General features: G+C 42.9%; 1 long non-coding RNA gene and 1 other non-coding gene across 3 annotated transcripts in view; one reads left to right on the top strand and one right to left on the bottom strand.

Annotated features, from left to right (window-relative positions):
• The window catches only part of LOC141568885 (uncharacterized), a 151,750-nt gene that overhangs the window by 123,734 nt on the left and 2,968 nt on the right, over window positions 1–25,048 (top strand). The window lies entirely within an intron of this gene.
• Window positions 15,843–15,964, bottom strand: LOC141569038 (small nucleolar RNA SNORA70). Its single transcript, XR_012492432.1, has one exon. It is a non-coding gene; the product is annotated as a small nucleolar RNA SNORA70 (small nucleolar RNA).

The following is a 25,048-nucleotide window of genomic DNA, read 5'->3' as shown; positions in this document are numbered from 1 at the left end:
GAGTTGGGAGTTCTGAATTTCAGAGATGGACGTCAATGCTAAATTGCCATGCAAATCTCTCCAGGCATCTGGAAAATGAGATGATTAGACTAGATAATTTCCAGTCCCTTGTAGTGCTGCATTTCTGTACTTAAGAGGTGGGTGTTTTGGGGCTTCCCCCCAACGCAAAATTGAGAACTCTGAATGGCTTGGAGGGGCATCAGGACCGCTAGGCTGACCTTTGTCCTCAGTGAATTAGAGTGGAGTCTCGTTGCCTCTCAGGACCTCACCATTACCACCTTGAGATACTGAGTCCTTTGGTTATTGGTTCTAGCTCTGCAGACCTGGAACTGCCAGCAGGGAGGGTGGTCAAGAGACAACCGAGTCTCTGGGCTCCAGCGCACAAGGAAACCCGAACACTCTCTCTGTGGCACAATAACTCCTCTTTTCTCGCCCCCTCCCTCTAAGCCACAGACCCCAATTAGCAGTTTAGCACCCAAGTTCCCAGATGCTTTCCTGACATTGGATACACTGAATAATGGAGATGTTCCTGGGGCTGAGATGAGGAGGGTGGGAGGTAGGATGTGAACCTGTACAAATGTAGGAGAGAGATTTCAGACTCCGGGGGGTTGCACTTTCTTCACGCTTTTAGGAAGGTGTCTGGTTCCTGAAAGGACTCCTGGTCCAAGTAGAATTTTCTGATAATTACCGCCATTCCTCTCAGCTCATACTCTCCTCCTAAGTACTGAGGAGTGAGAGGAATAGACAGGCTCTGCCTGCTGGGGGAGACCACTCCTTGTCCTGTGGGAATCTGAACCCAGCCGGTGGGGAGCAGTACCCAACCCTCCAACATACTGTGGCTGCCTCTCTCAGCTAATTCCTGGACTAGTGGGGAAGAGAGTATCCTTAGCGTCCTTGTCTTTGGTTTGAAGGAGTTAGGGGGACTGAAGAGGGAAAATATAAAATTCAAATATAAAAAAGATGACTGAAGAAGCGTATTCAGTTTGCTGGAGGGGAGGTCTCTGGGTCAGGTGGTCGTTCTCTAGGACAGCCCAGTAAGAAAGTTGGGGTGTGTGTGTGCATGCAGTCTCATGCCCAGGACACGAACTCTCATTTTCTAAATTTGTTTGGCAGAGACTATAACAAAGAAAGCCTTGAGAAAAGGATTATCTTGTCCTGTTCCATGTCACTCGGGGCAGAAAAACTGAAATTGGGGACAAACGTATAAATATCATGTCTCCCTCTATCAAATTGAAGTTGTAGGACTCTGTACTCTGTTGAGTTATGAGAAAAAGGTCTGAGAGTCATAAGAGCACACCCGGTCACCGTATGACTTAGGAAGACTCCTTCTTCCTCTTTGGGCCTCAGTTTTCCCATCTGTAAAATGGCTAATTGAACTTAGAAAGTTTCTCACATCTTTTCTAGCCCGGGATATGCTTGTTTTTGTTCTTGTTGTTTTCACCTTGTGAATCTTCTCAACCAGTTTCCCCTTGGAAGTAGGATCTGTTCATGGTTCTGACGACCTTGGGGTCAATGAAAATCACCCATCTGGCCCAGCTAGTCATATTTTTTTCCATCTGTCAGTTGTCAAGTTTTGTGCGTACATGGGACAAACACACATGTGATAATCAGATCTGTGAGTGACATAGCTGAAGTACAAGATTCTCAAATCTTGCCTCCATGCAGCTTGTGCAAGCCAGGTCAGGGCTGAAGGAGCTTGGAGGACATTCCAACCCTCTAAATGAATAGTAATGTTCACCCCTGGTTGCGTTGGTTAGGACTCCTATTGGTGCCCATTTCCCCAAACGTTCCTGTTTATATGGAAGAAGGGTCACGAAGAGGAACTATGGGGAAAGGGAGGAAAAAAGGAACAGCTCATTTACTCACATGGCTCTTTCTTCTCCCCCATGAGATGAGAGTAGGTGTTCTATTCCATAATGTTGCTGTCGTCCTTTCCTCAATGATTTACATCCATGACCTTAAGGTTTCCCACCAAAATCTTAAGAACCTAAGAACTGGTCTCAAAGAGGCCACTTTTCTCTCTCGTTATAGCTTGAGAGCACCTAAGGGTTTGAGCCTCAGCAATCTGAAGTTCAAGGGGACTCTGCTTTCTTAGATTTCTGAGGAAGTGTTCAAAGTCTTTGTATAGCTGTATATCTGAGAAGAGTGAGGCAGAGAAGGGAGGGCAGAAGAGAACCACCTCCACCATTTATTGAATCATCATGCTTTGGGTGTTTTACATATATTATTTTTTTATTGAGTCCTCATGAGAATCTTGTGAAAAGGGATTTTTGTTATACATTTGACAGATTTGGAAGCAGAAGTCCAGAGAGATTAAATACCTGGCCCAAACTTGCAAGTGGTAGATCATAGTTTCCAGTCCAGAATGCATACTTCTTCTACTCCAAAATGAATGGCAGGTCCAGGGGTAAGAACAGAATTGGCTTAAAAGAATCTCTTAGTGAGTCTTCAAATTGCCCATCTTTTCCCATCTGCAGCGCTGTCTTGGTTGTAGCAAGTAAAATACCAGATTCCCTCTCAGAAAAAGTCCATCCTTCTCCTTTCTCTGCAGAACAGGGCTGGGGTGGGGCTTCTGCCTTTTTATCCTTGCCCTCCAGGTCTCACATATGCCTCTTGGGAGAGTTTTCTGTCATACCAGTGGCTTTGCAAAATTGGAAATGTTCAAACAACTGCACTCTGCTCCACAAGGGTTGTTTGATGGCTCCCTAGAATAGTAAATCCGCAGGTGGGGAGCAGTCCTGCTGAGACTAACTTTACTCACCCACTAGCTCCTGCTGATGTCATCTTCTCTCCAATTGTCACCTCTACATCGTGTGTAGGGATTATGTGAGGAGTAATGATGTGTTGGGGGAGGAGCCCCCAAAACGCCCAAAGGAAAATACATTGTTGGAAATGTGATAGAATTGTCAACACTAATTTGAAACCAATGGCATCCATTGTGAAGCACAAGTTATGATTCTGTTTATTCTGCAGCAGTGTAAAAATTGCTCAAAGGTCACCAAGAAGGGAAATAAAAGCAAAGGAAGGTTGGACAGGAGTCGCCACATCGAAAACAGTCACGACCAAGTTTGCAAGCATGAATCAGCATCACGGACAGAAGCAGAGCTTAGGATGCAATGCACCCTCTGCCTTTTGCTCTTTAAAATGCTGCTGTGCCTATGGCTAGGGTCAGGTGCTCCAGCTGGCAGGCCTCCTTCTCCTGACCTGTTTATCTGACCCCCGCCTTCCCTTTGCCCTAGCTCGGGCATCTCCTGGGGCCGTGAACAGCTGGCACTGCCCTGGCATATTTTCAGGACGAACTTGCTCCTTTCAAAGCTCAGGCCTCCGACACGGAGGGCATCTGGGCTACTCAGGCCTCCTCCCCACAGGGTAGGTGACCTTTTTCTTTGATGGAGGAGCAGGTGGATTGGTTTGGCTCGAGTGAGGATTTTTCTGTGACAGGTGGCCTGGAGCGATTGGGCAGAAATCTTCTCCCTCCCCCCACACACCCAGGAGACTCTGGCTGCAGGATAGAAGGAGAAAAATTAAAACTAAGGTTTATTATGGAATTAGGGCTATAAAACCACAGCCCAGAGCAACGCAACAGCTATAGCCATAAAACTAGAGCCCATTTAATCATGAGATAGGTGCATTTATACATTAAGTAGGAACATTTGTGTACAGGTAACAGAGAGTAACTACTGCTCTTCTGTTTGTGGCAATAACTGGGCCTTTATGGAGTTTTTGTGGCTGCTTAATCATGGTGAATGGACAGAGGTCTGGGGTGGGAAAGGTCAGTGGATATAAAACTGTGGCTGAGGTTGAATTTCATGACCAAGGAAGCAAAATATGGTCAAAGTCAACTTTTCCATGTTTCTGCCTCCAAGAGGGAGAAGCCTAGTGTCCAGGTCAGATGAGTGATGCTTTCCTTTAGGATTCAGGAAGCAAGATGTCTTGACCGATTCCTGGGGTGTTCCTTCCCCAGCCCCTCCAAACCTTGGTTCAGTGAGTCGTGGTCTCGGTCAGCATTTGAAATTCAGCTCTGGGGTCTTTGAGTTCAGGTTCCTCCCTTTCCATTTGCTAAGGACTTCTACCCTCCCCACCCCCCATCTGTCCCAGTCTTATGGCAGAGGTGGATCTGTGGGGTAAGGCTTTTGTTGCTCCCTAATTTCTGGAAAAGGCAAAGAGGTACAGTTGACAGATATCCAGAAATGTCTTTAACAACTAATGACACATTCTAATCTTTAAATCAATACATATTCACTCAACAAAATTGTGTTGAGCACCTGGGATAGGCCAGGCTCTGGACTCAAGGGGTGTAAAAGTAAAGCAGATGCAATCCCTTCCCCAGACAGGTCCCAATTTGGTACGGCTGTTGTAACAGTAACAAATACATTATAATGGGGGAGGCATCCCAATAAAACCATTGTCATATCATTATTGGGGGCTCATTAATGTATTAACTGCGGCTAATATTGTAGAGACTGAGATATACTTACCTGCTGCAAAGGGACCTAGCAGAGGTGATTAGAGTATGTGGAGACTTCTTTTGTGAAGGGAGAACGCCTGTGATTCTATGAGAGAGGGTCAGATAAGCCTCTCCCTGTGGCTCAACTGAGACAGCTCTCCTCCCCTACTCCATCCTCACCCCAAAGATCACTTCTTTCTGCAATGACACTCACCACCCTCCACCCAATTTCCGAGCCCTTTCTGGGCAGTGAGCACCTCCAGATCCAATGTTCCCTTAACCACAGTAATCTGATAACATGAAACGGAGGATTGAGGACACATTTGTTTTCCTCATGACTCAGGGCTCTCTGGGGCTTCCTTCCATGTCCCTGTGTCCCATTACTCTAGTTATTTGAGAATCAGCAGTTTATGCAAGGAATGAAAGTATTCTGAGGAAGATGTGAGAACTTCAGGCAGTCTTTCGAAGGGAGGGGGTGTTTGATATGGGGCTTTGAAAGATGGAGAGACATGTACTTAGCTTGGTTTCCTTGCATGACTGTTGCAGGGGGTGTGAATAGGTAGCTGACTTACCCTGTTCCACCTCCCTCGTGTCCACTCTGGGGAGGCCACTGGCCCCAGCAGATCTGAGCATCCTTCTGCTGTCCAAAAGGATCACAACCCAACACTCTGTAGGTTGGTTCTTGTTCGCACTTTCCCTAGGCAGGACATGTCCTACCCTTCCCAGCTCCCCCTCTTCCCCTGCAGAACTTATTTCAGCTATCTGTACTGCTTGGAATAACCTGAAGATATTCACAGAACTTGATCGTTCATGAGGCTTTCCACTTGGGCGTAATCAAAGCCCTGCGGTGTGGACAAGTTGAGAAAGGATTGTCAGCTTCATTTTATAGACACGGTGCTTGGGCCACAGAGAGATTGCCTTAGAACTGGGACAGAACTCAGACCTCTTGACACCAAGGCAGGGCCCTTTGGCTCTGCCAGACTTGAAGCTCTACCTCAGCCTAACTTGAAGTCCTGTTGTTGCACGTGACGCTCATTTCTTCTTTCTTGGTCTTTGACAGAATCCTCAAGGGGGGATTCTCACATGCTTTGAAGTCTCCTGGGCGTAGCCCACATTTCCTGAATAATAGTGATAGCTGGAAATTTTAAAACACCATTTGCATGCATTGTTCTAAATGCTTCACATATATTAACTCAAAAGCTCACACAACAACCCTATGAGGCAGGTGCTATTATTATCCTCACTTCACAGATGGGGAAACTGAGGCACAGGGAACTTAACTTACCCTAAATCCCACAGCTGGCAAATGGCAGACCAGGCAATCTGCTCCAAAGTTTCTACTCTTTACCACTGCACGATGCTATCTTTCCTATGGAAAACACATTGTAGATTTAAGTTCAAGCCCTTGTTATGCTTTCACTTGCAGTGTGACTTTGGATGAGTCACTTAACCTCTCTGGGACTCAGTTTTCTTTGTTGACAAGTAACAGCAGTCACTTACATTTCTATAACGCTTTGCAGTTTACAAAGCGCTTTGTCAAGCATCACTCATTTGATCCTCACGACTGTCAGTGAAGAAAGAAGATGACAGCCTATTTTATGCATAAGAAAACTCAGGGCTCCAGGATGTGGCCGAGGTCACACAGCTAGTGTGCACTGGTATAAGCCCTGGACCCCAGGCTTTGGTGGTTTCTTGGACTTGGACTAAATGCTCTCCAGGAGTCCTGTCAGCCCAGCTCTTTCTCTGTGCTGGGAAATTAAAATTCTGGGGTGGTCTTGGTTCAGGATGCTACAACCAATTACCAGAGATTGGGTGGCTTATCAACAATAGCAATATATTGCTCACAGTTCCAGAGGCTGGAAGTTTGAGATCAGGGTACCAGCGAGGTTGGGTTCTGGTGAGAGCTCTCTTCTGAGACGCAGACTGCCTACTTCTCTTTGTATCCTCACATGGTGGGAAGAGGGAGAGAGAGAGATCTCTGGGGTCTCTTTTATAAGGGCCCTAATCCCATTCATGAGGGTTCTACCCTCATACTTAATTACCTCCCAAAAGTTCTACCTCCTGATACTGTCACATTGGAGGTTCAGATTTCAACATGTGACTTTGGGGGAATACAGACTTTGGTTCATAACGGGTAGGGGTGAGCTCTGAGTGTGGGGCTGGTGGTACAGCCCGAGCTGCTGGTATGGGTAGCAGCTATTCTGTGCACGGCACTCACCTGGGCATCTGCAGTCAATCTTTGCAATCCCTCACCAACTCCAAGGCTCAGTGAGGGCCTCCCACAGACCACCCCCCCAATAGAGGCTGCCTTGAGGAAACCACCTCTCAACTTTCTCTGCCCCTGCCTGAGCAGCCCGTCTCCCTTGCCCATTCGTTATTTTTCAGGTATGAACCATAGGATGGACCAAGAAGCCTCTCTGAGTGGAGTCTCTGCCCCCAGAGAGGCAAAGGGAAAAAGGACAAAAATATAAAATAAAGATTATGCAAAAGAATTATCCTGCATGTTTCTCCTATCTCCCTCATCTCCCTGTGTAAATTACCCTATTATTCTGTTCCCTAAGGACTCCTGGTCGTCCTTATTTCTTCTTTTGAGCTAAAGTCATTCATGCAGCAAATTAGTTCTTTGCTTTGAAATAGCTCTGATTGTAGCAGTTGCTGCCACCACCAGCAGCAACACCGTGTCCCCGGACAGTTTCCAAAAAAACAAAACAAAAAAAACAACCCTCAATAACCATCCCTTCCTTCTATTCTATCCACATGCACAGAAAGACACGGGGTGCCCATTTCCTGGGAAATGGAGTTCTTAGAAAGGCAAGTACATAGGAGAGGGAGTACAGACCTAGGTTAGGAAGTCCTAACCTGGACACAATTCAGATTGGGACAGAGAGAATTACAGTCATCAAGGCCTTGAGTCAGCAGCCTGAAAACATCACTGTTCTCACCCCTCAAGAACCAAGCCTTGGTTCACCTCGGGTTACTGGGGAAGCAGTGTAACCAGAGGTTGAGAACCAGGTTTTGGTGTCAGGCACTCCTGGGCTGTCCTGGGGTTCTTCCAATTTTTAGCTGTGTGACTTTGGGCAAGTGTCTTAGACCTGAATCTATAAGTTTCCTCATCTCTGACATATATCTCACGCCAGACCCATGTATTCAGTTGCCTACTCAGCATTCTTCTTAGATATCTAACAGACAGACTTAACATGTCACAATATAGTCTTCTGATTTTCTCCCTTCTAAATGTGCTCCTGCCATTGTCTCCCCATCTCTGTAAATGCCAACTCCATCCATCCTTTGCTTAGGCTAAAATCCTCAGTGTCATCCTTGACTCTGCCCCTTCTCTCACATACTAATTCCATTTTGTCGGTAAATCCTATTGCATGATTTACAAAATGTGTTCAGAATCTGCCTACTTCTTCCCACCTCCACTGCTATATCCTGAGTCAAATCACCATCACCTCTCACTTGGTAATTTCAATAGGCTCCTGACTGGTTTTCACACTTCCCTCCTGGTCTCCAACGTGGTTCTTTAAAAACATAAATCAGTTCACATCTTGCCTCTACGAAACCTTCCAATGGCTTTCCATATTGCTTAGAGCAAAACCCAAGGATCTACACAATAGGTACCCTTCCCCCAGTGTGGCTATAATTGTTACTTATTTGGAGGTGACACCTGTAAATAGTTATTTGCCTTCCTATAATTCTGGTCTTTTAACATTGCACAATATAGGGTGTGTGTGTGTGTGTGTGCATGCTTGGCAGTGGGATTGAGATGGGATGGGGGGACAAATGGCACTAAGAACAGGTGAGTTTACTTGGCAGTGGTATCTCCACCAATATCTCCTGTGGTGATATATGTGTACCCCCAGCCTTCTCTCAAGGATTGATGACATCTCTCAATGCCTCTTCTCTACTCATAATGGTACCCTGTCCTCCTCTATCACTCTATGGCTGTGGGTCTCAGCCTTCAGCCTGGGAGAAGAATTGAAAAAGCTTGCTTAAAGGGAAGATCCCACCTCTTGAGATCCTGATTTGTCAGGAATATAGGGGTGTGTTTAACAAGTGGCCCAGGTGAATCTGGTATGGGTGATCATAGCATGTATATAATATCATAGATTATAATGTACGTGAGATTTAATTATTTTTAAAGTGTTTTTAAAGGTTAAATTTTTGTTCATCTTCAAAAAGGAAGATTTAGAAATAAACTATGTCAATAGAAGCACAATGCAAATGTGGTCAGTATACATATTTAGATTTATTATGTCCAGATGATGTCTTAGGTTAGGAAATATGATGGGGTAAAAGGCCCACCCAGGAAACTGAGATTTTTGAAGGTGAACTTCACCACAATTCAATGGACAGATCTGAATAAAAAGTGTTCATTATGGGCTCCCTCACAGAGAAACAAGCTTAAGAGTCACTTAAACTGATGTTTTCCTCAACTTCTGAAGTTTCAGTGTGGACATAACAATATTGTCAACCTTTTTCTCTCCAGACATCCAAAAGGAAACGTCTACATACTAATGTTGCCTAGTCCTTTTGGTCAGTCTTTTGTTTTAATCCCCACATTGGACATTATAACAGTTATTCTTCTCAAAAGACAATGTTTACTTTATATACATTTGCACCAATTTCTTTGCTAACCAATCCAATATGTATCTGAGATTTTCCTTCTGGAACCATTTTCCTCTTTCCTGAAGTAGATCTTTGAGAAGTTGTTATAGTAAAATTCTATTACTGGTAAATGTTCTAATACTTTGATTATTTGCCCAAATCTTTATTTCACCTTTGTTCTTGAAAGATGGTTTTGCAGGGTAGACATTTCTAGATTGATGATTATTTTTCTTAACACTTTGAAGACAATCCACTGATTTGGTTTCCATTTTTATTTATGAGACGTCTACTGTCAATCTAACTCTAGCTCTCTTGTATATGATCTATCTTTTCTCTGTAGCTCTTTTAAGATCTCTTTAGCTTTAGTACCCTGTAATTTCACAGCAGTGTAGAAGCATGTTAATGTAAATTAAAAAATCCTGCATGATATTTTTTGTGCTTCCAGTGTATTTGGATGTATTTCTTTTATCACCTATAGAAAAATGTCAGTCATTGTTACTCATATATTTACTTAGCTTGATTCTCTCTATCTTCTTCATCTGGGTCCCTGATTAAATGAATGTTAGGTCTTTTGATTCTGTCTTTCATATCTCTTCTCCCCTCTTTCATTATTTTCCAGCACCTTCTCTCTTTGAATAATTTCATCAAGTTGATCTGCCAGTATACTAAATTCTTTCTTTAGCTTGTGTCTAATTTTCTGTATCCATTTCGAGACGTTCTATTTGGTTCTTTTTACAAATATTTTTGATAATTTTATGGTCTATTATTGCTTGCTCATTTTTGTGGTTTTTATATTTCTTTAAATATTTCATACCTACTTACTTTGTTTTTTATGTCTGATTATTCATCAAATATTTATTTAGTGCCTATTACGTGCCAGTTACTATTATAGAAGCTGGGGATTCAGCAGTAAACAAAACATATGAAAATGTCTGCTTTCATGGCTCTTACATGCTAGTGGATAATTCCAGCACCTGAGGTCCTTGAGAGCTTGAATTTGTTGTTGATTGCTTCTGCTTACTTCCACTCATAGTGGTTTATTTTTCTATGTTTGGAATCTTTGATTATGAGTTCATTTTCATCTGTGCATAGTCCGTGAGAATCTGAGGGGCCTAAATTAGGATACTTTCCTCCAAAGAAGACCTGCATGTGCTTCTTTCAGGAACCAGGGAATGTTACTCTCCTGCAACCAGTTTAACTCTCTTTGAGCACCCAGATTAAAGAAGTCTTGGATTGGTTTTTCCACCTTCCCTGCTCCAAGGCTTAACATTCCCACTCATCACTGACGCACATGCCCACAGGGAACTCCCACCTTACAATTTTTTTACTGTGGCAAAATACAGTGATTGTGGTAAAAAAAATTTTTTTTGCTATTTTAAATGTACAATTCAGTGGCATTAATTACATTTACAATGGTGTGCAACCATCACTATCTATTTCCAAAATTTTTTCATTACCCCAAACAGAAACTCTGTAACCATTAAGCAATAACAACCCCCCCCCCATCCCAGCCCGCTGCCATTTCCCATTTCCATCAATCCTTGGTAATCTCTAATCTACTCTTGATCTTTATGAATTTGCCTTTTCTGGATATTTCATATGAGAGGAATTATATAATATTTGTCTTTTTGTGTCTGCCTTATTTCATTTAGGATAATGTGTTCAAAGTTTGTCCATATTGCAGCATGTATCAAAACTTCATTCCTTTTTATGGCTAAATAATATTCCAGTGTATGTATATATCACATTTTGCTTATCCATTCATCTTCAGATGGACAGTTGGGTTGTTTCCACCTTTGGCTGTTGTGACTATTACTGCAGTGAACATTGGCATACAAATATCTGTGTGAATCTTTATTTTCAATTCTTCTGGATATACACCTAGAGTGGAATTGCTTGGTCATATGGTAATCCTATGTTTAACTTTTGGTTCCTTAACCAGCATACTGTTTTCCACAGATTCTGCACCATTTTAGATTCCCACCAGCAATACACAAGGATTCCAATTTCTCCAAATTCTCACTAACACTTGTTATTTCCCATTTATTATTATTATTATTATTATTATTATTATTACCATCACCCTGGTACATATGAAATAATAACTTGTTGAGGTTTTGATATGCATTTCCCTAATAACTAATAATATTGAACATCTTTTTATGTGCTTATTGGCCATTTGTCTATATTCTTTGAAGTAATGTCTATTTAAGTCCTTTTTCCATTTTTGAAACTGGGTTGTTTTTTCTTTTTGTTGTTAGTGTTAGGAATTCTTTATATAATCTGGATATTAAACCCTTATCAAATGATTTGCAAATAATTTCTCCCATTCTGTAGGTTGTCTTTTCAATTTTTTGATAATGCCTTTTCATGAACAAAATCTTTAATTTTGATGAAGCATAATGCATCTATATTTTCTTCTGTTGTTTGTGCTTTGGGGGTCTTATCTATGAATCCATTGCCAATTCCAAGGTTATGAAGATTTTACCCTATGTTTTTTTCAAAGACATTTATGATTTAAGTTCTTATATTTAAGTCAATACATTTTGAGTTAATTTTTTTGTATTTTCTGGGAGGTAGGGGGTCTAACTTCATTCTTATGCATGTGGAAATCCAGTTATCCCAGAACCATTCATTGAAGACACCATTCCTTTCCCATGAAATGGACTTGACACCCTTGTCTAAAATCAATTGGCCATAGGTGTATGAGTTTATTTCTGGACTTTCAGTTCTATTCCATTGGTCTAGCTTATGTCAGTACTATATACTCTTAAGTACTGCAGCTTTGTAGTAAGTTTTGATATTGGGGAAATGTGTGTCCTCTGGCTTTGTTATTATGTATTAAGATTGTTTTGGCTGTTCAGGGTCCTTTGCAATTCCATATGAATTTGATGATTGACTTTCCCTTTCTGGAAAAAAAAAACTATTGGAATTTTAATTGGAATTTCTTTGAATCTGTAGATCACTTTGGGCAATATAAGCATCTTAACAATATTATCTTCCCATCCATTAACATGGGATGTGTTCCCATTTATTTCAGGCTTCTTTAATTTCTTTCAGCAATATTTTGTGGTTTTCAGTGTATACGTCTTTCATCTCCATGGTTAAATTTATTCCTCAATATTTCATTTTTTCGTATGCTACTGTGCATGGTATTACTTTCTTAATTTCCCTTTCTACATTGCACGTGTATAGAAACACAACTGATATATACATATATATATATATGTGTGTATATATATATATATATATATATATAATAAATTTTATTGGGGAATATTGGGGAACAGTGTGTTTCTCCAGGGTCCATCAGCTCCAAGTCGTTGTCCTTCAATCTAGTGGAGGGTGCAGCTCAGCTCAAAATCCAGTCACTGTTTTCAATCTTTAGTTGCAGGGGGCACAGCTCACCATCCCATGTGGGCAACCTTGTTGTTGAGAGCTCGTGCTCTAACCAACTGAGCCATCTGGCCACCCAACTGATATTTTGTTTGGATCCTACACCCTACAACTTTGCTGAATTGTTAGCTCTTGTATCTTTCTTGTGGATTATTTGGGATTTTCTATATATAGGATCATGTCATCTATGAACAGAGATAGTTTGATTTCATGCTTTCCAACTTGGATGCCTTTTATTTATTTTTCTTGTCTAATTGTTCACCGGCAGTGGTGAAAGTAGGTGTCCTTGTCTTGTTCCAACATCGGCCTTTTGAGTTGCCTTGCTGCTCATTATTCCTTGCCCTTACTTCAGTGAATTTGGGGGGATGGATGGGACTATTACATATTTCTCTTATGTTGACCCCAGAAATGCACTTAATTTTTTTTTTAAGGAGCTAGTTGTTTTTCAGTGAAAAGACTTTTATGTTACCTAGTCTGCTATTGCTGGAAGCAACACAAGGTGACACTTTGAAAAACTCTGACATAGGAAATAGAAGATTAGTTCTCATGATGGCTTGATGGCCCTCTGTCCATCTCACCCAGACTCATGAAAACAAGCTGTGTCATCATGATAGAAACTGAATCCCAAATAAAATCTGGAAGTGAGTCAAACTGACAGGGGTCACAGGTGGGTGAAGAGGTTCTGGGGAGATTGGCTTGAAGGATGAGAGATAAATACATCTTGTATACCATACAAAGACTAAGTTTGTTCCAATTTTCAGCCAGGCATCTACTCTAGTGTTCATTCATGCAACATCTTGAAAAATGTATCATCAGTTGCTAGGGAATTCACCCTTGTGAATACAAATCATAGTTTAAGCTGTGCGTCTGTGTAGTCATGGGAGGGGGGAGAGGGAGGGGAGAGAGAGAGAGAGAGAGAGAGAGAGAGAGAGAGAGAGAGAGAATGAGATATGGGGGAGATATACTACTTGTCTGATGGTGTTCTCTAAATAAGGGAAGCAGAGAACACACTTTGGCTCTTCCCCTCTCTTCTCTTGCCTGTTCTTCTTCCTGGAGACTTAGCACCATCCCCTGTTTTCTGGCTCTCTGGGTACACCCCACCCTTAGTTCCTGTGGGCCCAGGTGTGCGAAGGCGGCTGTGCTCTCACCCAATGAGCTGCTAAACATTATGATCTCCTGCCAATGCCTGGGTTTGATGTTGCCCAGCTACAGTTGCTGGGGGAAACTCGAGTTAGAATTTCTGCACTGTAGGGTGTGTGAAGTTTCAGTCACCACAGTGAATTAATGTTCCGTTTCCCCAGCTAAATGTGAAACCCGTATAAGTCAGTGTCGGCTTCTGGGATGACTGAAGTTAGAGCGTTCCTACTGTCAATCACTGCTCCCTCACTCTCTGCCGAGTGTGCTCATCCTGCAGAGCCTTAATGGGAGTCGTTGGAGAAACACAGAGAAACTATTGGCAGTCCTCTGAGAAGCCTCTATTATAGGGCAGATATATCCAAATGTTCTGGTCTGATGGTGGAGTTAGTCCCCATCCTGAGAGAATTCCAAACCTGATGGAAGAGACGTAACCTCTAGCCTAAGGAAAATCCTGGTGTGATGGGAAAGACCTAGGTTCTGCTGAAAGTAAGCTCCTAGTCAGAGGGGGGAGACCCAGTCCCTGCCCCGGGGAACCTCTGGTCCGATGGGGAAGACACTCTCCACTGGGAGATGCAAAATGTAATGTAACCATTCTGTCCGCCAGACATCCTCTTACATAGGGATGCTTAGGCTGTCTGGGGGCGACTGTTGACAAAAGAATCCCTGGGACACACGCTGACTGACTTCTTTACACAAGGGCTATAGAGCCCAAGCTGAACCCCTCATTACCCCTGGGAAAGTCTGACAACTCCTTTCTGCCCTCACCTCAAGGCTATTCTGAGTTTTTTCCATCCGTGGCCAGCCCAGATGCAGATACAAGATACAAGATGATATTTTAAACATATAGGAAATTGGAAAGAATTGTGACTACTCACAATCAAGTACTCAATTAGATTTTATAATAGAATTCAGTATTTGCTCTGGTTGCGTGTCTGTGTGTGTGTGTGTGTGTGTTAAATTTACATCAGTGAAATGGTGAAATGCACAAATTATAAATGTATACTTTGAGGAGATTTGACAAATGCTTACACATGTGTAAACCAAATCCCTATCAAGATACGGGACATTTCTATCACCCAGGATGTCTGTTCAGGTCCCTTTTCAGTCCATCACTTCTCTCATCTTGCAGATGCAGTCAGTTTTCATGAAAGCAAAACAAAACAAACAAACAAAAAAACCGTTCTAGAATTTCACATAAATGGAATCGATTAGGAAATAGTATGTACTCATCATGTTTTTGAGGTTCATCCATTTTGTTGCACGTGTCAGTGCTGTGTTTCTTTTGTAGCAGCCTGTAATGACTACAATTTGTTTATCCATTCTGTTCATGGACAGTTGATTTGGTGTTGTTTCCAGTTAAGGGTTACCGTGAATAAATCTTCTATGCATATTCTTCTACAAGTCTTTTTGTGGACAAATACTTTCCTTTCTTTTGGCTTACTACCTAGAAGTGGAATTGCTGGGTGATAGGTTAGGCATACATTCAGTACACCCACTTTACTGTGAAAGGTCTGTTCTAATCTTTTGCCTTTTTCTGTAGTGGGTTGTTTGTATTATTGTGTTGTAGTTCTTTATACACACTTGATATCCTTTAGCAGGATAAATCCTTTAGCAGGCATGTTTTGCAAATATTTCCTCCTAGAATGTGATCTGCCATTCGTTTTCTGTTTTGAACAGGAAGTAGAATTTATTGGTGGGCATGAGTAAGGAGGGGGCATTGCTGAAGTCCTTAGGAGTGCAGGGCTTGCCATCTGTCCAGGGAGCCATGATTCAGGATATATTCGACCCCATAGCCATCTGGGATGAGCCTCTTTTCAGCCACCAGGTCTTCAAATTCATCCTCATGAAACTTGGCAAAGTGCTACCTTTTGAAGATATGGATCTCCTGGCAGCCAGGGAACTTGAACTTGGCTTTGTGGAGGAGCTAAATCACTTGCTCCTTGTTCTGCAGTTTGGTGAGGATTGACATGATGCATTCGCTGGCGTGGGCCCTGGCCACTGTACCCGTGGGCTTTCCAAAGGCACCCTGAATACAGAAGGTCCTTGAGTAATGTTGTTTTGTTATAACGTTGTTGAGATGCCATAGGAACTTAACTGCTGTTTATATCAATTAGCCTCCTGTAAAATTTGTCTCATGATAGGTCATTTCACTTCAAGTTGTAGAATCTATTGATGATGTTAGGTGAGGACTTACTGTACCTGTCTGGAGACTAGATTGGCGATAGCATGTCAGACATGAAGATCTACTGGAAAGGGTGCTCTCCAAGGTCCCTTAGGGTAACTCATACAAGCCACAGGCTGCATCTACTACTGAGGAGGCTGCTGTTTGCAGCCATTGCACACTGTCACTTTCTTAACTATGTTTTTAATGAGCAAGGAAAGGCTTTCATTTCTGTGAAATCTAGATCATCATTTTTTTTCTTTGATAATGATTAGTTTTTGCCTCCTGTCTAAGAAATCTTTGCCTATCTTCAGGTTATAAAGATATTCTCCTATGTTTTACTCTAGAAGCTTTACATATAGTTTTAGCTTTTATGTTTAGATCTATGATTCACCTCAAACTAAATCTTATGGATTGTGTGAGTTAGGGCTCAATGTTCATGTTTTTCCCATGTTGATAGCCAGTTGTTTCAACCACACCTGTTGAAAAGACTGTTTTATCCATAGGATTGCTTTGGTTTCTCATTGAAAATCAAATCACCATGTGGTTCTAAACGTGGTTCTATTTTTCAGCTCTCTATTCTGTTCCATTACGTGTCTCTAGATTACCATTCTGTCTTGATGACTAGCTTTATAGCAAGCCTTGAAATTAGGTAGTATAAGGCCTCCACCTTGGTCTTTCTTTGTCAAGATTGCCTTGGATAGTCTAGGTCTTTTGCATTTCCATACAAATTTCAGAATGAGCCTATCAATTTCTACAAATAAAGCCTGCTGGAAATTGGGATTGGGATTGGGTTGAATCTATAGATCAAGTTGGAGAGAACTGATATTTGAACAATATTGAACCTTCCCATACAGGGACATTTACTTAAATCTTCCTTAACTCGTCTCAGTATTTTTTTAATTTTTATTTTTGTAGTGTTCAGTATATAGGTCTTACAAATCTTTTGCTAAATTTATTCCTAAGTATTTTTAATGTTTTTTTGGTCCATGAAATTTTGAAAATTTTCATTTTCCGATGGGTTGCTGCTAGTATATGGGAATACAATGATCTGCGAGTATTGCTTTTTTATTCTGAGACTTTGTTAAATTCATTTATTAGTTCTACTTGCTATTTTATAGATCATTTGGGATTTTCTACAAAAATAATTGTGTCATCTGTGCATAAAATTTTAGTTCTCCTTTTCTGATCTTTGTGCCTTTTATTCCTTTATCTTGCCTATTGGTCTAGCTAGAACCTCTAATAAAATGTTAAATAGAGGTAGTGAGAATGGACAGTCTTGCTTTGTTCCTGCTGTTAGGGGTAATGGGTATTAAATCCTATTAAATATGATGTTAGCTGTAGGTATTTCATAGATGTCCTTTGTCAGATTAAAGAAATTTATTCCTTATTTGCTCAGGTTTTTTAAAAAATGACCAAGCGTTGGATTTTATAAAAACAATCGTATGACTTTTCTTCTTTATTCTGTTAATATAATGAATTATATTAATGAGTTTGAGTGTTCAAACAATTTTGCATACCCAAAATAAATCCACTTGGTCATGACATATTACTTTTTTTTGTATCTTGCTGGATTTTAATTGCTAATTATTTGTTTAGTATTTTTGATCTATGTTCAGGAGGGATATTGGTTTGTCATTTCTTTGCCTTCTTTCTGTCACATCTTTGTCAGGTTTTAGTATCAGGGTTAGCAGCAAATTCACTTTATTTAAATAGCTACAGGGCTATTTAGATTTTTCTATTTTATCTTGTGTCAGTTTTATAACTTGTATTTTTCAAGGAATGTGTCCACTTTGTGTAAGTTGTTCATAATGTTATTAGCCTTCTCATTGATGTAGGAAATGTAGTAATAGTTCCTCTTTAATTCCTGATATTAGTAATTATACTCTTCACCCCCCCCCCCCCTCATCAATATAGCTTGGCTGGACCACTCTTCCCCCTTCCCTATTTTTTTTTTCACTAATGCCCTTGCCTCTGACTTTTCTAGAAAGGTCAAGGGTAGATCTCCTAAGCCTGTCAGTTCCCCAGTGCCTACTGCAAAATGTCTTTGTCTTCTCATTCTTCCTTCCCTCCCACCTTAAAGGAAGACTCGTCTTTGATCCTTTCCACCCAAACTCTCCTCTTATACGTCTGCCACCAAATCCATGTTCTGAACTCCTATCGCCTTCCCTTGGAGGGTTCCAACACCCCCAACACAACACGCTTCTTGCTCCTTCCCTGTTTCTGTATTATGGATGGCCCACATTGCTGTCCACGCTTTGTTCCTGTAGCCACCTCCAGCCTCAGGTCCAGCCTCTGGGCCTGATAGTCCTAAGTATCAGAACGACTGATAAGTCTAGACCACGTCATGGCTTTTCACTCATTGCTATTTTTTTCATGCTCCTGCTTCATGTGGAGTATGTTTCCCCCCCACAGTCTTCCTGGAGGACATCTACTCAGTTCACGAGTGACTTCGTCCTTGCAGTCTGTTGAAATCGATCACTTCCTTGATCTGCAGTCTACTCGGACAGATACTGTGAAGAAAAGCATCTGTTATATTTCACTGCATGCATTTGTTGATGTCTTTGCTGCTCCCATTGATACGACTAAGTCCCTGGAGGCAGGAACCAGGCTTGCTCATATTTCTAGTCTTAGTATCTGACACACTGTCAGTGCTCAAGATATGTTTGTTGACTAAATATAGAGCATTTGCATTTTATGATCAGGGTTTCCATGTGGAACCAACCACCCTTTTCCTCATCAGCCCCCTCTTCTTCTGTTCTCTTAGCGCCCCCCCCCCCCCCGCCCCACCTCTTCCTTAAAAGTGAGTCCTATTAGGGAGTCCTTGCTCTTCTCCATTAGTTATCAACTTCTGCTCCGCTGGGTCTCCCTTCAAGTCACCTCCTTTCCTTTTTCTTCTTTTAGGTCCCTGTTATCTCCACTAAATTTTGAAGCAGCATTACTTCACTTATGAACCACTATCTCTATGTGGATCTCTGGGCCTTTCCTCCGATCCATCCTTCCTACCACTAAATAATTAATTTCCCTGAAACATCAGGAAAAAGCATCCCTACTTTTCACCACTCGCAGCACAAACAATAGTTACCATTGAATGACTACCTACTACATTTCAGTTTCTGCATAAATATAAGCGTACAACTATTCTTTGTAAAGACATGTATTAGTATTCTGGCAAGGATAAGGAAATGAGGTTTAGAAACATACGTAACCTGCTGCTCAAGGTCACTCCGCTACCAGGCAGAAATGGAATGCAGACCTCTGCCTTCCGTAGGAAGCTTTGCGCCTTGTTTCTTAATTCTCTTCTCCCTCCATCTTCAGGGATGGGTGCCCTATAGAGAAGTCCTGGGGCCCAACCTCGTGTGTCCGTCACTGTCTTCCAGAAAGGCCATGAGTACTACTACCCTGGGTCTTTGCCCTCGCTGTTCCCCTTTCCGGAATGCACCCCACCCACCCACCCCCATAATCTGGACTCATGCCGAATTTCCACCTCTCCTTCAAGCCCCATGAAACTCTTATCTCTTCCAGGAAGTCTGACTGGATGTACCATGAGGTACATCCCTGCAGAATTTACTGCTGTTTGCATTTCTTCCTGAAGGTGCTGGTGGCCTAATCTCGCGGTAAGCCCCACCAGGGCAGGCCTTCTGCATTCTCTCAGCCAGCAGGGGGCAGCAAACACGCAGATCCTCTCATGCTTATTGTTAATGAGGGTTTCCCATTCACCTCCTATTGTCCCATTCACTGATGTGATCTTTGTTTCTACCCCCAGGTTTACTGAGATTTACTCAGCATATAACATTGTGTAAGTTTAAGGTATATAATGTGATGACTTGATACATACATATATATATATATATATATATATATATATATATATATATATATATATATATATATATATATATAGTAAAATGATCACAGTAGGGTTAATAAACACTTCTATCACTTCATATATATATATATATATATAAAATTCACAGTAGGGTTAATAAACACTTCTATCACTTCATATATATATATATATATATATATATATAGACACACATATTCATATACATATATATATATAGACACACACACACACACAGAGTGCCAAAAAAAGTATGTATATACATTTGAAGAAAGGAAAAAAACTGTATTAATATATACCAATAACTGTACTCAATATATACCAATAACAAAAAAACTGTACTCAATATATACCAATAACAAAAGATGAATACAAGTCACGTTTGACTTCTGCAATTACAAGAGGTGCTCAAAGTAGTTACCGTCAGTGTAATTTTGATACAGTTTTTTTCTTTCTTAAAATGTGTATACATTTTTTTTGGCACCTTTATATTATATATGAAATCTTTATCCATTCGCCTGTAGATGGGCACAGGTTGTTTCCATATCTTGGCTATTGTGTATAATGCTGCAATGACCACAGAAGTGCAGACACCTCTTCAAGATTCTGATTTCATTTCCTTTGGATAAATACCCAGAAGTGGAATTGCTGGATCCTATGTTTTAATTTTGTGAGGAAAATTAAAGCTCTAGTTTTAATTTTGTGAGGAAGCTCCATAGTGTTTTCCATAGTGGCTGCACCGATTTACATTCCCACCAACAGTGCACAAGGGTTTCCCTTTCTCCACATCCTTGCCAGTATTTGTTGTCCCTTGTCTTTCCCCTGCCAGCTTTATTGAGGTATAATTGACAGATAAAATTGTAAGATATTGAAAGTGTACAACGTGATGATTTGATACACGTATACACTGTGATGGGATCTCCCCCATTAAGCAAATTAACATGTCCGTCACCTCACATAGGGCATTATGCTAAGGGACATAAACCAAACAGAGCAAGACACATACTGCATGGTATCACCCATGTGGAAGCTAAAGGAAAAAAAAAAGTCAAACTCATAGAAACAGAGTGGAAAGTGGTTGCCAGGGACTGGGGGTGGGGGAAATAGGGAGAGGGTGGTAGAAGTGTGCAAAATTTCAGTGATACGATGAATAAGGTCTGAGGATCTAATGTAGCACATAACTGAAATTTACTAAGAAAGTAGAACTTAAATGTTCTCTCCCCCGCCCCGGCTATAAAACCTCCCCCAAACCTGACTTGATCTTTAAATAAGCCCTACTAAGTACCAGGCATTGGGAAGGTGACCTAAAACTGAGGAGGAGGATGATGGTGATGATAATGACAGCACACACACAGCTATTGAGTACTGGTCCTGTGCTAGGTTCTATTACAGGTGTGGAAACTGAGGCACGGAGAGATGAAGAAATTTTCCCCGTGATCACACAGTAAATGGCAGGTCAGGAGCCAGGCATCTTGGCTGAGGCCAACCCAAATAGTTGGGGAGTTCCCATTCCTGTGTAATTACAGAGTAATAAGGATAACCACCACTTACTGGATATTTAATATGTGTGAGGAACTGTACTAAGCACTTTAGATGCATTGTTGCACTTTAACAACCCCCCACCCTACCCCCTGTTCAAATCCTATAAAGCTGGCCGGTACTTACCTCACATTTCACGGGTGAAAAAAACAGAGTTGCAGAGAAAGTTAACTTGCTCAAGGTCACACAGCAAGAAAGATGCAGAGCTGGGACCTGAGCCCAGATCTGTCTGACCTCAAAGAGCATGCTTGTAACCACTGCGTTCCGCGGCCTGTGCTATTATAAGACCGCAGAATTGGAAGTGCCACCGTTAGAAGTCGCCAGGCTCAATCTCCTCTCTGATGGGGAAGTTGTCCTGAGAATCTCCGACAGAGGATCTTTCCAGCCCAGTTTGAACGCTTCCCGGAGTGGGGAGCTCACTCCTTCCTGGGGCACCCCATCCCTGGTTGCAGCGCTGGTTGCCAGAGAGCTCTTTCTCTCAGAGAGCTCAAGAGGTCAGCCTCCCTCAGTCCCCAGGGAGACCCCTCTAGAACTGCCTATATCTGCCTCCTTCAGGATACTGTGTGCTCCTCCGGCTTTGCCTGTGGGAGGATTGAGTCAAATCACCTGGGCCAGAGAGAGGGGTTGTGCATGCAGTGGGGGAGGGCAGCCGTGGAAGTCGCAGGCCCCCTGGGAAGAGATGTACAAATGTTCTGGGTCTTTCATCTTAAGTGGTTTCTGATTTGTCTGGCTGAGTAATTGCCTAGAGCCACCCCGTTTAACATTCATGTAGACTCCAGGCTTGGCGATTGCAGGAGTAAATCACCCATGCCTGCGTTCAGGCCCCACTCAATTCCCAGCCCCCAGGACAAGTAGCTCCCTGGTCTCCATGGCAACAGGACCATCTGTTTCACACAGCATCCCAGACCAGGAGAAGTCCATTCTGTCCCGACTCTGCTAAGTTATGGGTAGTTGTGGATGAACCAGAAGAAGGAGGGGGGCAATGGGAGGAGGGTGAGCCGTTGTAGTTCTTTCTGATCCCATTTAAGGCCAGGTAGCCTGTCAGAGCTGGACGAGCCCTCAGAGGTCCATTGGCTCAACACCCTCATTTTATGTACGGGAAACTGGCTGCAGAGAGGAAAAGTAGTAGTCATACAGCCCATTAGCGACAGAGCTGGGTCTAGTGGGCAACCAATAAACACTTGTTAAATGAATGAATCATAGAATCATAAAGAGTCAGCGTCAGCCAACAGATTACACCAAAACTCCCATTCAGTGCCTGACCCTGTCCAGAGATTATACTCTACAACGGATGGTCATCCAGACTGTGACTGAGAGCTTGGACTGTGCTTATCGCTCTCTTAACCTCTGCTGCTGCTGGACACTGAATGTAGAAAGCTCTTCCAGGTACTGAGTAGCAGCCTGGTTCCTTATAAATGTACCTATTGGTCCTGATTCGGTCCTTTGGAACCACAAAGATTCCAGCCCTTCATGTGTGTTGTCTTGTTTGACTAGCTCTGGGGGAAGTCTGAGAAGAGAGGATTCCCCCTCTCGCAGGGGTCTAAAGGGGTCAAGTAATTGACCAGCGGCCCAGAGTCAGGTTAAGAGCTGGGTGTCCTGGCCCTTGGGTGGATGGGGGTGGTTGTCTCTTACCTCCTTTGGGTGCTTCCCATGGTCCTCCCATTGGTGGGGATGGGGGTGGGGGCTGGCCCAGCCCATTGTTTGTACCACCTGTGGAGTTCGTTCCTAAGCTGCCTCTTTTGCCTGACCCCTTCCACCCCCTCACTTCCCCCCACCCCAGACCGATTATCTCTGTAGGGCAAGAAAGCAGTTCCTCTGCCCGACTTCAGGCCTAGACCTTGTAGGTGGGTAGAGATGGTGCCAGTTCCTGTCTGCTGATCCCAGCCGTTGCCCTCACGTCCTCCTCCATCACTCCTGGAACAGCCTCCGTGATCCTCAGTGGTGCGAAGCCTGCAGAAATGAGGAATGATTTTTCTGCTTGCAGAAAGTCTGCTGTATAATTTTTGAGGAGCCACTAAGCTCCCCAAACATTTCCCTTCTCTCCCTCCTCAATGCCTCTTAATGCCTTGTATTTCCTGCAAGAAGCCTCAAGCCAGGGAGGGTTGGTGAGGGTAGGTTGTGGGCACAGTGCCAAAAGAGTGGTCCCTTTGGGGGACAAGGCCAGAGGAATAAGGAGTGGTTGGGGCAGGAGGCAGAGTCAGAGCTGAGAAGGAGGCAGTAGAAGGTGACATTTGGGAGACCATTCTACTTCCTTCCCGCCCATCTTAAATTCTGTCCCTCACTCTTGTTCTTCCAATTAGGCTGAGAAGCCCAGAGCAGTAAAAGACTGTTCTTCCTAGCCCTCAAAATGAGCTGACTGCCACTGGGGGGATGGATCCCTGGATTCCCTGCCTTACCTGGGACCTTGCTTTCTACCATAAGAGGCAGTGGTTTAGCCAATCAGTGCAGGTATGCAAATGAGAGGATCCTGAGTAGATTTTTTTCCCTGGCTAGTTGTCAGCAGAGTTTTAACCTTGGCTGTTTGATTGGTCCATCACAAGACTGAGCTTGGGAGTTCAGGCTCAGTTATGTTCTTTAATGGATCCGTGGGCTGGGGAGGGAGCAAAAGAGTTGATAATTAGAAGAACACACACATGTACTTTCAGTTTACTTTGGAATGTATTATATCAAAATTTTACATCATGTTTGACTTCAAATAATACAACAATTGACTTTTGCTGGTCAGCTGGCATAGGGCATGAGGGACCGGGACAGACATGAGAAGGGCAGCCCAGGACAAACATGGGTTTCTCTACCCCGCCCCCCAGTTACACTTTCCCTTGTTGTATCTTGTCTCCTTTTTGATTGGTGTCAGACCCCTCTCCATTGTCCTCTCCCTCAGATACGTTCACTGAGACCTCTCCAACATGGAGCGCCAAGGGCTCTGGGTGTGCCCGGAGCAAGGTTCTGTGTGCACAAACCAGACATAAAGATGGATTGTTCCCTGCAATAAATATCGACTGATTCATAAATCTGGTTGCCAGATTCGATCAGTCGCAGCCTGCATAACCCAGGAGCAGGAAGACGCCAGCTAATTCTGTGCTGGGCCGGCTGATTCCCAGCGGAAGATGTTGTATAAATGTCAGTGTCTCTTAGCTTCATGCCACTTGGGGGCTGTGTGAGGGGATTGGGGAGCACAAGTCCTCCCTGCCGAGGGGCAGTTCTGTGAATGGTAGTGAAGACGAGGGTGAGCCAATGGACAGAGAGAGGTTCCACAGGGCGGGAATGCCGTCCCTTCTCCCTCACCATCCCCTGGCCTCTGCAGCTTGGCTCTGTCTCTACAGCAACCACGGAACCTGGGTAATGCTGAACATCTGGACGAAAAGCGGAATCTGCCAGCCCATCACCAGATGTTTCTAAATACCTAGACCTTTGTACAGAGAACATAAAACACTCTGACAATGGTGAGCTTTCTCTTTTTATCCAGATGTTGGATGTCAGGTAAATACAGCATTGGAGTCTGTAATTGCTCTCTTCTAGAACCCCCTCTTATTGACTTGTGGTTGCAACAGCTCCTATTAGGAATTGAATAGAAGGGAGAAGGCAGTTGTTCTTGCTGGCACGTTCCCAGCCAGTGCTTTGGCTTTCGTCTTATATTGTGGCCGGCTGCGTGGCTGGTGTAGTTGGCATTCGTTTGGGGAGGGAGAGAGAAGGGACCTGCCCCTCACTGCTCCTCCCCTCCCTCCTTAATCCCTCCACACTTGGGCTCAATACCCCAGTCACCTTGGCTTTCACTCTGTCATCCTTTTGTTTTCCTCACAAATACCTGCTGAGAACCTGCTCTGTGCAAGCTTCCTGCCTGGTTCTGTTCTCGGGTTCAAGATCAACAATACAAATTTCCCTCTTCGCCCTGCTCAACCCTGGATGGGGAGCA

Source organism: Rhinolophus sinicus, linkage group LG15 (genome assembly GCF_036562045.2).
Source record: "Rhinolophus sinicus isolate RSC01 linkage group LG15, ASM3656204v1, whole genome shotgun sequence".
NCBI classification, from domain to species: Eukaryota; Metazoa; Chordata; class Mammalia; order Chiroptera; family Rhinolophidae; genus Rhinolophus; species Rhinolophus sinicus.
Note: the sequence above shows the minus strand (reverse complement) of the source record. Positions and strands in the feature narration are given on the sequence as shown.